This window comes from Neofelis nebulosa, chromosome 9 (assembly GCF_028018385.1).
Source record: "Neofelis nebulosa isolate mNeoNeb1 chromosome 9, mNeoNeb1.pri, whole genome shotgun sequence".
NCBI lineage: Eukaryota > Metazoa > Chordata > Mammalia > Carnivora > Felidae > Neofelis > Neofelis nebulosa.
The window spans coordinates 82,997,939-83,013,892 of NC_080790.1; the positions used below are offsets into that span (position 1 = coordinate 82,997,939).

The 15,954-nt window shown below is 42.2% G+C and overlaps 1 protein-coding gene across 2 annotated transcripts in view; it reads left to right on the top strand.

The window, feature by feature from the left end:
- IL1RL1 (interleukin 1 receptor like 1) overlaps positions 1-15,954 on the top strand; it is a 69,802-nt gene that overhangs the window by 30,174 nt on the left and 23,674 nt on the right. Inside the window, exon 1 of one of the 2 annotated variants that reach the window (XM_058684556.1) lies at positions 3,565-4,238. The exons of the other annotated variant lie outside the window; for it this stretch is intronic. The gene's annotated coding sequence lies outside the window, so the exon portion shown is untranslated. Of the gene's footprint in view, positions 1-3,564; positions 4,239-15,954 lie in introns of those variants that run through there. 2 annotated transcript variants of the gene reach the window in all.

The following is a 15,954-nucleotide window of genomic DNA, read 5'->3' on the forward strand; positions in this document are numbered from 1 at the left end:
GTCACCTTGTTGGCCAGAAGTGGTCATCGCTGAAGACTTGACTGCGCCTGGTAGATTTCCCTCAAACTCACTCATGTGACTTGTCGGCAGGAGGCGATGTTACCTCTCTGTGGGCTGTTCATGGCATGGCTTCTCTTAGAATGAGTGATTCAACAGCAAGCCCTAACCCAATTTTGGAGGTGGCAAGTGCTCACTTATTCCATATCTTGTTGGCCACGTAGAGCTGCCTGGTACGGTGTGGGAAAGCACTACACAAGAGAGGCAGAGATCATTGGGGGCTATCTTGGAGGCTGGTTGCCACACCCACTGAAGGTGCTTTTTATTGGGACCTCACAATTTCTAGCTACCCAGTTGCTCATCCTTTTGCTTAAACTGCTCAAGTCTGGCAGGGGACACATGACCATGGAGCAAATCTAAATGTATTTTATAGAAGTCATTGACTAAATATTTTTCATTGTTTCCTTTGGAGAAGGAGTGTGTGTGTGTGTGCGCACGCGCACGTGTGCATGTATGTATGTGTGTACGAGAGAGAAAGAAACAGAGACAGAAAGAGAATATAAAAATCTAATTTTTCAGCTCAAGATTATTTCTTCTTCCAGCTGAACGTATGTCCCATTGCTCAGGTCTCAAAGTATCTCTGTTAACTCTGCCAAACAAGGACTTTTTTTGAACTTTGGAATAGGAGTAATGCTTTCATGCTTTCATGCTTTGTTTCAGTTTTGAATTTCTGAAAAAAGAGAAAGAGTACTATAATCCAAAGCTTCTAACTTGCATCGATTAGATTAGGATGAGCAGGAGACAATTATTAAGGATAATTGCTTCAATAAAATCATGAACAGCCAATTAAAGTCCTGAAGATTAAAACAAAATACCTATCTCTGCAATCCTGAAAGATCTGAAAAAACTTACAACAGTATGAATATGAAATAAGGTTGAATTTGATTTCCTCTTAAATATGATGAGGAGAACAGGGACCAAGCGTGAAAGGAAAGTTAGAGACACACAAGGCTAGTTTTATGAGGAAGTAAAGTTTCTGGCTACCTATTCAATTTGATTTGGGTTTTCTGGGTTAAAACACTACTCCTACAGTTTTCTTTTTTTTTCATAGATGCTGAGATTATTTTTTAAGTTACTCAGATTTAGTCTTTATAAGGCTCTTCTATTCTTCAAGTAACTCTCTGCTCCTTGGGAAAATAAAGCAGCAAGGCGTGCTAGTCAACATATTCAATGGGTTGTGGCAACCAGGTAAGAGGTGAGAAGGTGCTAGAAGGGGGAAAAGGGTGCTCATGAGGAGTTAAAGGTGAGCCAAAGGTGGATGTGAGAGAGGAAAATAGATTTGCAATCCAGAAGCTTCAGCTTCTTTCTAAAAGGGGGGGGTGCCACCTTTTTAACTGCCTAGAACCTTGGTGCATTCGGGGTGCGCTCATATGAGGACAGGCACTGGGACAAAGTGCCACACTTTTGTGAGGGAAGGGGCAGTGATGAACGGATGAGAGAGGGGATGAAAGAGAGACGGTAGGAGGCCATGAAATCTGCCATGGGCTGCACAGATCTTAACTTGGTGCACCATGTTTCACAACCATTTGGTGTAAAGGGATTTCTTGTGCACACTGGAAAAGGAACTGAGTTCTAGGCTGATGACAACCAGAACAGAGATGGGACTCCAGGGGCAGCAGCCAGGGACAGAGGAGACCTTGACATAATGAGCCCAGGAATTAGTGGACATCACAGGAAAGACCTGCTGTCATTTGGTTGTCTGAGCCAATTGTTCCAAGCTCTCCAAGGGGCAAGGACCAGCCAACCTCTCCGTTTTGGCAATTTGGTGAGATTTTTGACATTTCAAAGCTGGTTTTGGTTTGGTGCAGAGCTAAGATGTCCTCTCCATGTGGACAAAACCCACATGCAAACACACGAACCTGCACTGGGATGTGTATGTGCGTGCATGTGTGCGTGCACACACGCACACACACACACACATACACACACACATTTCAGTTCTTCTTCAGTGCCAAGTGGTTGTTCTCATTTCATATGAACAAGTTTGGCCAGTTTTGAGGTTTCCTTCCATGGCATTGAACGGTGAGTTATCACAGATGTTGCTCTGCTCTCTCATAGAGAAGCATTACCCCCCATTGGTTATGGGGTACTTCTGTTCAGAAGGGTCACCTCCAAGGAGTCCAGTCATTTTTAACGGGTGTGGCCTGAGGGCGAGTCACACTTGGAGTGCACCATGGAGGATCTTCAGGCTCGGGGAGGGACCTTTGAGGGGTTCGAACTCTTGTCTCTTCCACAGCCTCCTAGTCTTTACTCTGCTGAATTCAGAGATCGAGGGATGGTTAAAGAGAAACTTCCTGAAGCTGCCCATGGCTGTGAGGCCCCTCTATCTTCCTCCAAATAAACTTGATGGACCTTGATAGACATCGGCCTTTCTGAAGTTCAGATTTCTTAAAATGTTGACGGAAACACTGAAAATGCCATTAATCATCTTGATAACCATCAAGTTCGCACATACCAAAGCTAACAGTCTCTTTGAAAGATAAATTCCGCAGCAGATTTTAAATGCTTCCGTCTCAACACTCACATGATGGCTAAGGATATCAAGAAATCTAGAGTTGGGACAAGTAGCTCAACCATGCCAGGAGGATTTTTAAAATTCCATTTTTGAAGAAAAATGACTTGGTCTCTTGATAACCTGCCCTACTTTTAAGAAATATTCAGGTTGTTGTAAATTTCTGTCTAATTGAAGCTCAAAATTTTCAGATTTGTAAGACTACATTCCCCCCCTCACACCTTAATTTTTTTCATAAAGTTTAAGTTCCTTGAGGTCAGAAATTAGTCTTATATTTCTCTTACATCTCTCACAGTGCCTGCCAGCCTGTTGGGTACATCAATAAGTATGGGTAAGTTTCTTTGAGGCTATTTTTCCCAGTTTTCTAACAGTGGAGAAGAAATGATAGATGACCTCCTGGAAAAGCATGTTCCACATAAAGATCATGCAACATGTAATTAGATTTTGCTGTCAATTTTCATCTTTTATGTACAGTGACCATAGGTAAGGAGAAAAGGCAGTTTGGCTGCCTTGGTGCAGTTGGGGTCTTGAAGCAACCATGAAAAAAATAAACAAATTTTGAAGTGTGCGTGTGTGTGTGAGTGTGTGTGTGTGTGTGTGTTTAGTACAATTGTGATAAGCACAATAGGTTGAGCATATGGCAGGGCAGAAAGCCATCGGTATCCATTAATATGGCTGCCCCCTTACACAGATTATTCATTTAATATTGATAACAACACCCTTATCACGAAAGATGTAGAGAGATTAAGGAATTTGCCCAAAGCCACGTTGTTGGTAAGAGAAAAACCAGAACTTATCTAAAACTCATGCTCTCTCTACTGTATTAGAGAACTCTTTAACAGATGGTACATCTGATTGTTTGAAAGTCACCAACATTTTGAAAACAAAATCATGGAAGTGATTGAAGTTGGTTCATCCAGAATTCTAATAACTGTAATATGTATTCACAGATTTGTATTACAACCATCTGAGACATGCCATTTGGTGGTAAATGGAAAAAGTCCAGTTACAGAAGCTTTGCATTTTTCTGGCTTTTCCTTGTACTGCCTGTTGCCTTGGGTAAGGTGTCAGCCTCCCTGAGTCTCTGATAAGGCTCTGAAGAGTGTAGGGATTGCATGTGCAAAAATCCTTGCACACAGAGCCTGGTGCACACTTAAGCACCCGATATATATTGGAGTTTTCAAACCATTGACACTGAGGCACCAGCACTAAAACTTGCTGCAGTAATATGCATCCTTGAATTTGGAGCTGCAGCTTTCAGGAAGTTACAGCTGCCAACCCACTCTCCAGGCAATGAATGACAGGCCACCTACATGGAGTCAGGGAGGTTTTGCTGAGAAAGTCACCCACAGAGAAAGCAAAGTCTACTTAAGGTGAAATGTAACCATCTATGGAGATAACGTAACATTGGGAGGGTAGACTCATCAGAGATCTTTGAAATAGACAATGTGAAAACTGCAGTCCCCATTTGTGAACAGCACAGTTCATCAGTTTCAGCTTATCAGCAATGTGGTTCCTGTGTCTTCACTGATAAAGAAAATGGGAAGTTTTTAAAGAAAAGTGGCTATTGTATTTAGCAGAGATCTATTAGAGGAATTGGCGTTCAGGGTTAATAAACTCTGTTGGTAGAAAGTTGGGGAAGAAAGAGCTCAAGTACAACTTCCTGATGGTAAGTTCCCTTGTTTGTTTTTCTTTTTAATACTTTTATTTCAAAGGGAATGGAATTTTAAAGCAAAATCCAGGTTAAAAATAATAATTGCCATCCATTTTTTGTTTATGAAAAAAGAGTAGTATTACCAATGGGAAAATCTCGTTACAGATTGATGGGTCTTTTGTAGTCTGGTTTGTACAGTATGGTACTCTAGCCTCCTGTGTTGGAAAATATCTGGTGGAGGTTGGGAAAGCAAGGGGCCTTGCATTGTACATGCAGAGTGCACGTATTCCAACTATTCTTCCGCGAAAATACAGATGTGGAATCTCAGATGGTGACAGGAGAAAGAACTCAGGAAGTTAGGAGCCTCAGGACAGTAGGGGAAAGGAAGAGGCATGCTGTATGGGAAGTCAGCCATCAGGGAGAAGGAAACACAGGATGGAAAGCAAGTGGTGCGTGTGAGGAGAAGGGCTGAGGTGAATAACTGGTTCAAGTTCACGTGTGTCATTGGTGCCTGCTTTGAACCTCTGCTTGATGGCTCTGTTCTCTTTCTCTCTGGAGGCTGCCCAACAAAGTGTGCAGATCCAAATATGGCAGAGCTGGCCCCCAAAGCCCGCCCTACCCAATGAGTGTCAGATTTCCCAATAATTTCTTCCAGGAGCAGAGACAAGGGAGGGGTGCTTGCCAGTAGCTGCAATGGTTCTTTTATCAGCACTCAAGGCCAAACTGACCGTCTGTCATTGTCCCCCAAATATCAATATGAATATTGTTATCCAATGTCTGTTATTCTGTGTCAAGTATTTGAGACAGAAAATGTTGGAATTGTGGAGAGCTGCTTTTATGGTATTTATTTAATTTTATTTATTTGGGAGAGAGAGAGAGAGAGAGCGAGCAGGGAGGGGCAAGGGGAGAGGGAGAGAGAGAATCTCAAGCAGACTCCATGCGCAGCATGGAGCCCAATGTGGGGCTTGATCCCATGACCCTGTGATCATGACCTGAGCAGAGATCAAGAGTCAGGCTTAACCGACTGAGCCACCCAGGTGCCCCCGTGCAGAATTGCATTTAATCCCTGCTCTTAAACTTATGTGATCCACGACTCCAAGCAATTTATCTAACCTCTTTAATTCTTGTATTCTTTACCTACAAAACCCACATGGTAATGCTAATGCCAGATTCCAAGGGTGGTTTCTAAAGATTAAATGGATGCAGAGTACTTAGTTCAGTACCTAGCCGATAGTAAAAGCTGAGTAATGTCAGCCCTCGTCATTGTCATTATTTTTTTCCTTTCCCGCTCCGGGAACTATTATCTCTGTGCCCTGCAGACGGGGTGCCAGGGATGCTGATTTGAACTTTACAGAATCCCCAGCAAGACATCGGGTTCTCTCTATTCTTGAACAGGTTGTTTAGATGAGGTGATTGGTCCCAAAGTAGTTTCCTGCCAGACGTGTCTACATTTGGAGACAAGGACCAGTAGCTTACGGGGATGTGGGTAGCAGATACCTGCTTCTCCAGGAGGTGAGCTCTTCATCTATGTCCTTCGAAATACTCATCATATGATTGTGAGGGTCTGTCTTTTTCTGCTCACCCCTCCACACTTCCCAGTTTTCTGTAATTAAAGAAACAGAAAACTTCAAAGGAGTGAGTCTCCAAAGTTTTAAGCAACATTACTATGCAAGGGCAAATGCACTGTAGTGGGTAGGTGCAATGCAGGAGTGTCCCAACAGTTGTGAGGCTGAAATCGTGTGAGTGTAGCACATGTATGTAGAAGTGCGTGCACGTGGCAGGGTCATAGTTCAGGAGGAAGGGAAAGAGCCCTCTGGTCTGGAACAAAACTCTAACAGTAACCAAGTCCAGTTTCCAGAAAGAAGAAGGGAAAGGGCCAGGCAGGTCGTCTGGATTCTAAACAGGGGTCTTAAATTTTTTTTTTTTTTATTTTATTGTGCTAAAAATCCATAACATGAGACTTAATGGTTTAACAAACTTTTAAGTGTACAATCTGGAATAGTTAACTATATGCACAATATTATACAACTGATCTCTAGAAATTAGTCATCTTACTTAACTGAAACTTTATGCCTGTTGATTACCAACCTCCCCTTTCCCCCTCCCCTGAGGCCCAGGAAACCACCATTCCATTCTTTTATTCAATGTATTTGACTACACATAAGTGGGACCATGTAATATGTGTTCTTCTGTGACTGGTTTATTTCACTTAGCATAATATCTTCAGGGTCCGGCCTGAATATTATTCCATTGTATGTCTATACTACACTTTCTTCACCCATTCATCTCTCCATAGCCTTATGTTGTTTCCACATCCTGGCTATTATGAATAGTGCTGCAATGAACATGGGACAGCTAATATTTCTTTGAGATCCCAATAAATTCCCAGAAGTGGGATTGTTGGATCACTATTTCTATTTCCCAGTGTTACATGCTTTCCAGCACTTATCTTTTGTTTCTTTGATAATAGCCATCCTGACAGGTGGGAGGTGTTATCTCATTGTCGTTTTGGTTTACATTTCCCTGATGATGAGTGAAATTGAACATCTTTCATGTACCTGTTAGCCATTTGTATGTCTTCTTTGGATAAATGTCTATTCAAGTCATTAGCCCATGTTTTAATTGGGTGGTTCTTCTCCTTTTCCTCCTCCTTCTTCTTCTTCTTCTTCTTCTTCTTCTTCTTCTTCTTCTTCCTATTGAATTGTAAAAGTCCCTTATATATTTTGGAAATCAATTCTTTACCAGATGTGTGGTATGCAAATATTCTCTTCCATTTCATAGATTGCCATTTCACTTTGTTGATTGTTTCCTGTGTTTTGCAGAAGTTTCTAGTTTGATGTAGTTCCACTATTTTTCTCTTGCTTTCTGTCAATTTCTCTGTGCTTTTGGTGTCATATCCATGAAATCGTTGCCAAGACTAATGTCATGAAGCTTTTCCCTATATTTTCTTTTATGAGTTTTACTGAAGACCGGGTGCAGACTCAGGGGAGATTAGAGATGTGGGGTGACCAAGGGGACCTGGGTAAGGGGTGGGGAGACTCTTTCCTGTCTGAGACACAATTGGTTTTTTTTTTTTAGCACACTTGTAATAACAGAGCAGTAGCAGCAATAACTATATACTGAGAGTCTGCTCTGTGCAGAACCCTGAGCCAAGTGCTCTCCATGTACCATATCCTGTTGACCTTAGGATAATTTGTGAAGTAGGGGTGAAACCCAGCTCTAGCTGATTCAAACCCTGTGCATTCAACTCCTATGCCACACCAATGCTGCTGAGAGCGCAGGCTCACTGCAGCAAGACTATGAGCACGAAAAGGGTTGGGTTGAATCTCTGGGACTGGATCTGGAGCCATATGTGACTAAGCCAGGTGAAAGGGGACAGTGCCCTGATGGAAAAACATAATAAAGACAGTGTCCATAACATTGTAACTGAGATTTAAACCAGTCCTTATACCTCATTCCCTTGGTAGATGGATAACTTCGAATTTCAACAACTGCTGACCCTGTCTAAGACCGTTTATGTCTTTTGACTTAACGTGATTAAAGTATGAATATTAGATGCCTGTTTGAGGCCACCGTAAGATGGCAACGGAGACTTCCCTACACATTCCTTTCAGAAGCCTTGTAGTTAAGGAGATGAAGGGACTGAGGGGTTGAGTCACTGTGCACTGGAACCTCCACATTGTTGGCCCATTGCGCGCAACTGAGAATCCCAGGATGGGGACTTATCCCTGAGGAAAGAAAATGAGATGATGGGAATTCATCTGAGGTTACTGGTCCCTCTCCCTGCTCCTCATATTCTCTGCCCACTCCCAGGGCCAACCAGCACTTTCTGAAGCCCTCTTCACCCTGCATCCTTAGTTGGCCAGAAAGTTTTCAGCCACTTCCTGCTGGAAGCTTGACTAATTATACACTGGTAGCTGATGTCTTCAGCTCACCATCTGAGCAGTAACCTTAAATGCTAGAAGAAAAAAAAAATCATTCTCTTGAATAAGATGCTCTCTCTATCTCTCTCTCTCTATCTCTCTCAAATAAAACACATTTTTAACTAAAACTTGTTATCCAAGTTTTCTGGGATAACTCATTCACTACTCTGTAGGAATGATAAGCAAAGAGATAAAGACAAAGCGTTCAGTTGTGAATTCTCTCATATTGTTTTGTCTCCTTGTGCAGAGTTCTGGTAGATTCTGGGCTGGAATGTTCAAATGTACCTTCTCTTCATTTTGATTTTTTTGAGCATTGTTTCCTGGAAATTTAAGCATGCCCCCCTCCCACCAACAAGTCTCTGTTAGATCACTGCCTACATAAATACCAACTTTTAAAAGACATCAGAGAAACTACCTTTCAAAAGATAAAACAGAAGATTAATGTTTTCAAAATGTGATCTATATTAAGCTTCATAAAATAAAATTTATTTTGAAATAAATCATCATGAACAAATAAATGATCTTAGAATGGGTTTGCCTCCTGTTGTTGTGAGGGAGTATTTTGAGCAAATTGGAGGTTGAAGTCAAACATGACTCCTTTGGCTTTTCTTTTTTTTCTCTCTCTCTCTTTTGGTATATGTGTGTTTCCGCTTAAACTCTCCTTTCTTTTTTTTAATGTTTATTATTTTTTAAGAAAGAGAGAGAGTGTGTGGGGAAGAGGAAAAGTGAGAAAGAGAGAGAGAATCTCAAGCAGATGCCACACTATCAGTGCAGAGCCTGATGTGGGGCTAGAACTCACGAACTGTTAAGATCGTGACCTGAGCCAAAATCAAGAGCCAGACGCTGAACCAACTGAGCCACCCAGGCGCCCCTTCCCTTCTTTCAATCTGTCAGCGTGGTCTGTGCCCCTGGCCTCTGAGCCAAACGCAGGGCTCATTCACCCACCTCCTATTTCTACTTCCACCTTTATAATTGAAAGTATCCTTAAGTATGACATCCTTAAAAGCAAAAGGATTCAATTCAGTAACAATCTAGTTGGAGAGGAAATGAATCCTCAGCTTACCTAACAAGGTTTGTTCATTTGTTCATTCAAAAGCTACGTATTGAGGACCTACTCTGGGATATGTAAGGGAACAAAGCAGAAAATACACATATGTGATGCCTAAGTCCGGTATCTAGTGTGTTAGAAGGTAATAAAAGCCACGGGAAAAAATAGAGCAGAATAGGGAGGTTGGGAGTGCAAAGGGCAGATCTCATTATGGAGAAAATGCGGGAATGAGCCGGAGAGATGTCTGGCAGAAGGGAATCTAGGATAGAGTCTCAAGCTGGCGCAAAGGCTCAGAGGGGGAGGCAAGTGTGGAGCGTTTAAGGAAGAGGGAGGGGAAAGGTGTTCATGGAGTGGAATGAGGGCAAGAACACAGAATAACCTGAATCAAAGAAGTGTGAAGGGTGGCAGACTGTGGAGGGCCTTTTTGTCCGTTACAAAGAATTTGGCTTTCACTGAGTGAAAGGGAGGTTTGAGGAGTGATTAAAATGTTCATGATGATTTCTGCTATGGAAGTAGATTATAAGAGACAAGGGAAGGACTCTGGAGGCGATTGCAGTAGTCCAGGCAAGAGACAGAGGTGACCCGGACCACCAGTGAGGGCCAAGACAAGGGGTCATGTGGTTGGGCCCTGAATATATCTGGAAAATAGACTCAGCAGGATTCGCTGATGGATTGGAGAGAATGTGCTGGAGAAAACGAGGCATAAGGAGACCTCCAGGGATTCTTATCTGTGCAGCTGTAAAGATGGAGTTACCATCAACTAAGATGATAGGGGTTATCGGAAGAGCAGGTTTTGGTGGGAAGAGCAGGAATTCAAAGTTGACAGGTTGATTTTGAGACGTCGAGGACCCAGAGTGCAGTTGTCAAATCTGCAGTGAATACCTGAGTCTGAAGTTCAGGGGGAAAGTCTGAACAACAGGTTTGCCAGTGTATGATCAGTGTATAGGCAATGGTCAGAACAGGGAAACTGTTGGGGGAGCTCATTGAGAGGATATGACTGCTGGTTGACACTCAGCCTGGGAACTGAGGCTCCTCACCCCCTCCACTTTCCTTGGAATATGGGTCCTGCTTGTCTTATCCATGACCAGAGGCTGCTCCAAGGACATGCACTTGAGAGAGCCATGTGGTGTTGAGACCATCTGGACGGTGTACATGGCTGAAGCCAGTCAAATCCTTTAGACAAACTCTTCAGATTTGGCAGGCAGGTACAGAGATCTATTTGTCCTGTTGCTACCCAACAAGGGTATTGCTACCCAACGTTGGTATACCCAACGTTATAAACTCCATAACGAAGTTCCCTTGCTCATTAAAACTGCCAACTGCCACCTACCTTTCTGGAGTGGCCTGCCTCTTTCTTCAGCCTCCCCCTGTCCTCCATGTACGGGGCCTGGTTTCAGATTATACCTGGGAAGTACCTGGGAACCAACAGAATCTGGACGGCATCACATGGGGAATGAATGCAGGTAGAGAAAAAGAGACACCCAAGGACTAAACCATGAGGTGTGGCGGCGGGGGGAGGTGGGGTGGGATATGAAGGAGCAGCCAGTGGGGGGCCTGCAGGAAAATGAAGGAGAAGTTGCTTGCCTGTGACAGAGACTCCTTCAAGGGAAGGTCAAGACTGAAGATTGACACCAGCTTTAACAAGGACATGGGGGTAATCAGAGACAATGACAATAGCAGAATGCCATTACAATCTTACCTATTTATTAACAAGTTGAAATTTAAAGAACAAGTAAGGCCGTGTTCCCAGAGTGTATTCAGATTCTATCAAGTCATTTACAAAACAATCAAGTGAACAAACCAAACAAGAAAAAGAAAGAAGAGAGGGTTTGAAGTTAAAAACTTATTTTAACTTATGCTGAAGTCTCAACCTTTCTCCAGTACTTTGCAGAGAGAGTAAAATTTGTCTTTTAGGGAAATTTTATGGTGAAACTAAGAAGTTGTTCTTTTGTGCCCTCATGGCCTGTCTACTTTCCCTCTTGAGGATCTCATTTATTAGTCTCACGGACTTCATTTCATCTACACTCTGACATCTCCTGAATTTGTATTCTTAGCCAGAATGTGTTTCCTGAACTTCAGAAGCAAGTACCCCACCATTGACTAGACATCCCCAGTTGTATGTCTAATAAATATGTCAAGCTGATTATGTCCCACACGGAGCTGATCTGACTCCAAAACCTGTTCCACTTGCGGTCTCCCCATCTCAGCGAATAGCAACCCCTTTGTCCATCTGCTCAGGCCAAACCTTGGCATCACTTTGGCTGCTCTCTTTCTCTCACATCCCGGAGCCTATCCATCAAGAAATCCTGTCAGCAATATGTCAACATGTATCCAGACTCCAACCTTGTCTCATGGCCTACCCTCCCATCTCCCTCTCTCCTGGACGACCACATAGCCTCCTGACTTGTTCTTCTCCTCCATCCCTGGTCCTCTTTAAGGACATTTCCTCAACACCCAGGTCAATCCTTGGCTTGAAATCCTCTAATGGTTTCCATTATCCTACCGAGTAAAAATCAAAGTGCTTACGGTGACTCACGGAGCCTTGCAGCATTTTGTCACCAGACCTCTCTGACCTCAGCTCCTATTTTTCTGCCATTTCTAGCTTGGCTCAAGCCACGTGGCTCCCTGCTGCTCCTCAGACACACCAGGCCTGCTCAGCCTCAGGGCCTCCACACTGCGTGCCCTTCTGCCTGGGCTCTGCTTCGGCTGCTTATCAAATGTCCCCTTCCTGGTTGGCCTTCCCGGGACCACCCCCACCCCACCACCTGCAACTGCATTTCTCCAACTCTCTTTCCCTCCCACCTCTGCTTTTTTTTTTTCTGCCTTATTGTAACACCACCTAAAATGTTTTATAAATATTCTTTACCTATTTGTGTTGTTTACGGTCTTTCTTCTCAGGTAGGATGTGAATTCCACGTGGGCAGGTCTTTTTGTCTGTCTTTATTCTGTTTGGTGCATTGCTGTACCCCCAGTATCTGAAGCAGTGATCGACACCTAAGAGGCCCACTAGAGGTCTGGGTTCAGGATTTTGCTCTTAAAAGCTCTGTTGACGCAGAATAGGTGTGCACAACCATGGTAATTACTAAAACCCTGAAATATTTCCTTATTGCTGAAACCTCAGCTCCCCACCCCAAACCCTCCACTGTGCTCCCCTGTGACCTCCTCATAATCCAGAAACCACAGGATTAAGCCCAGCTCCTCTGCAGTGGCCGGTGTCCTTGTAACTGGTCAGTGCCTACATGATGCTACTTTCATCAAATATTTCAAGCATCACCTTCACTCACACCCAAGAAACTACGCAGAAGCCTACCTAGCTGGTTGCTTGTAATCTTAGCCAGAAAAATTCTGAAATGAATTCAGAAAGGAAACTTATCTGAGGTTTTTTGGAAAAAGACCACAGAACTTGCCCTGGATGATTCATTCTTGGAATCATTCTCAAAGAAAAAACCAAACCAAAACAAAACAAAAGCAAAAAGAAAACATAACCAATTTTCTCTAGAGATCATTTATTATGGGAGGTTTGATGACTAAATATGGGTAAGACCTCCTGAGGCAATTTCTCATGGTATACTGGAAACGAATCTGGGTCTCTTGATTTCAGTACAGTGCTTCTCCTATTGCATACTTGGGAGACTATGACCTTATTTTGTCTTAAAATACTGGGAAATAACTAACACTCAATTAAAACCATAGATCTCAAACACTGAATAAGATTTGATGGTAATATTCACTGATGTAATCACCATCCCAAACACCACCGGAAGCATTTCTTCTCAGAAGTTTCCTCCACACTTCTTACCCACCAATTTCTCACAATCTCAAACACATGCTTCATGATTCCTAGTCTAAGTTAGTTAGCCTGCCATTGGGCTTTATAGACGCATAATATGCAATATGTACTCTTGCATGTTTAGTTTCTTCTGCTTGGTGTAATTTGGGGGCGGGGGGGGCAGGGCTTTAAACTTCCTGAACGTGATCTTTTTGAGATTCATCATGGTATTGTACCAGTAATTCTCTTCTTTCTCATTACCTTTTCTTTATCCATTCTTCTGGTTGGTAGACATTTGAATCATTTTGTTTTTGGTACATGAATGTGGCGTCCATAAACACTCTTTTGTAAGTGTTTTGTGGACACGTGCTTTTAATTCTCTTGGGACAATACTAAGAGTGGAATTGCTAAGTCACAGAGTAGATGTTCCTTAACTTTATGTTTTGTTTGTCAACTCATTGAGATATAAATGTACGTGCGATAAAAAGAATACATTTTAAGTGTAAAGTTCAGTTAGCTTTGACAGATGTATACCTTATGAGATCATCATCTCAGTTCAGATATCATCCCATAAATTTCTGTTTATTCTGCTTTACAGTTAATTGGCCCCTGCATCTCCCATCCCAGGTAATCACTAATTAACCTTTGCCACTTTAGAGCATTATAGAAATGGAATCATAGAGTGTGTACTCGTTTACTCCCGGCTTTTTCACTCAACCTAATGTTTCTTAAATCCACTCATAATGTTCTTTCTTTCTTTTTTTTTTTTTTTTTGTATTGCTGAGTAGCTTTCTATCATGAGTGTAAAATAGTGTCTCCATTCACGTGTTACTGGTCATCGCGATTCTATGAACATCTGTGTATAAGTCTTTTTGTGGCCATAGGTTTTTATTTCCTTTGGGTAAATCCTTAGGAGATGAATTTCTGGGTCATATGGTAAGCAGTTACCAGAAGCTTCCAAACTATTTTCCGAGGCCATTTATCATTTGACACTCCCACCAGTGATATATGGGAGTTCTGGTTGCACCATATCCTTGCCAAAACTTGAAATCCTCAGTCTTTGTAATGTCATGAGATGGATTATCATTGTAGCTTCAATTATTTAATTTTCTCTTTTTTTAATGTGTGTTTTGGCCATCAGTGTATTTTGTCAAATCTCAATTTGAGTCTCTTTCTCACTCTTTTTTTAATTCGGCTATTTTGTCACCTTTATAAATTATAGATACAGGCCTTCCATCAGCCATATAAGTTGTATCTTGTCTGCATGTGGCTTGGTCTATTCAAATTATAATGATGTCCTTCGAAGAACAGCGGCTCTTATTTTGGTACATTCTGTTATTTATTCTTCTTTCATGATTAGTGATTTTTGTATCTAGTCTAAGAAATATTTGTCCTACTCCAATAGGAAAATTATGAAGATTTTCGACTATGCAATTTCCACAAATATGATTGATTTTGATTTTATTTTTATGTATATTGTGAGGTAAAGATATATCTTCCAGCCATACAGATAGCCAGTTTTTCCATCATCGTTTGTTGAAAACCATGCTTTCCTGTATATTTATGTTGGTGCTTTTATCAAAAATCAATTTCTATATGTTTAAGTCTATTTCTGGACTCTTTTTTTCTGATCCTTTGATCTATATGTCCATCTTTATGCCATTACAACACTGTTTCCATTATTACAGCTTTATATGAAGTCTTAAAGTCAGGTTATATAAGTTCTCCAACTTACGCCTGCTGGCTAGTTTTCATATGGCCAGCACCTCTGTTTCTCTCTCCTGTGTGTCCTCAGCCCACAGAGTTCCTTCTGGCTTGTAAGATGCTCACTCTCTTCTTGCCCCAGGAGTTCTCATGGGATAGTCCAAGAGTGACTGAGGCCTCACCTTACTGTGAGATAAAATAGAAAAGCCAGAGTTTCAAGGAAGAGATGTAAAAATATGGCAGAAAGGACATTGCTCCTATTCAGATTCGTAAACAAACCTCTCCTTTCCAGACAAACATTTTCAAGTATCTACTTGGTGCTGGGTCCTATGCCAGGCACGTGAGCTGTGTCGGTGGGAAAAACTCACAAAAAATCTCTCCGTTTCTGGAGCTCGCATCCTAGTGGTGGGAAACAGAATACAAACAGGGAACACAATTCATAGGTAGAAAATTAAACGTTGATGGGGTGCCCTAGTAAAAAGGCCAGAGCTGGGTGAGAAAATAGGGAATACGTGGAGGGGGGGGGCGGGGGGTGTGAATATCGCAATTTAAAATTGATTGATCAGATACTCAAATGAATGCTTTGACACCAATGTCCAGAACTGCACCATTCACGATAGTCAAAGGCAGAAACAACCCAAATGTCCATGAATGCATAGCTGGATAAACAAATTGTGGGATATTCACACAATGGAACATCACTCAACCACTAAAAGGAACGTAGTACCGACACGTGCTTCAACGTAGATGAACCTTGAATACACTATGCTACATGAGAGAAGCCAGACATCAAAGGTGTTTACTTGATGATTCCATTTATATGGAATATTCAGAAGGGGGAAATCCAGAGAGGCAGAAAACAAACTGGTGGTTGCTAGGAGCCGGAGAAGGAGTAATTACTAATGGGAGTGAGAGTTTGTCTGGAGTGATGAAAATATTTGGGAACTAGACAGAGGTGGTGGTTCACAGCATCACGAATACACTAACTGCTACTGAATTGTCATTTTAGACCGATTAATTTTATGTAATGTGAATTTAAGCTCAATTAAAAAAAAAAGCTATTCAGAAGCAAAGAAAAAGAGAACATTGAGTAGTCAGGGTAAGGCTTTTCGAGAAGTTACCACAGAAGCACTGACTTGGAGGAGATGAGCAAGTTAGCCTGGTGGGTAACTGGAGGACACAGGGTTGGAAAGGAGGAACTGGGGAGGTGATAGGTGGCCCCAGGTTGTGTGGGCCCTCAGAGCTGCTGCGAGGGCATCGGCTCTTCCTTTGGGTGAGGAAGGACTA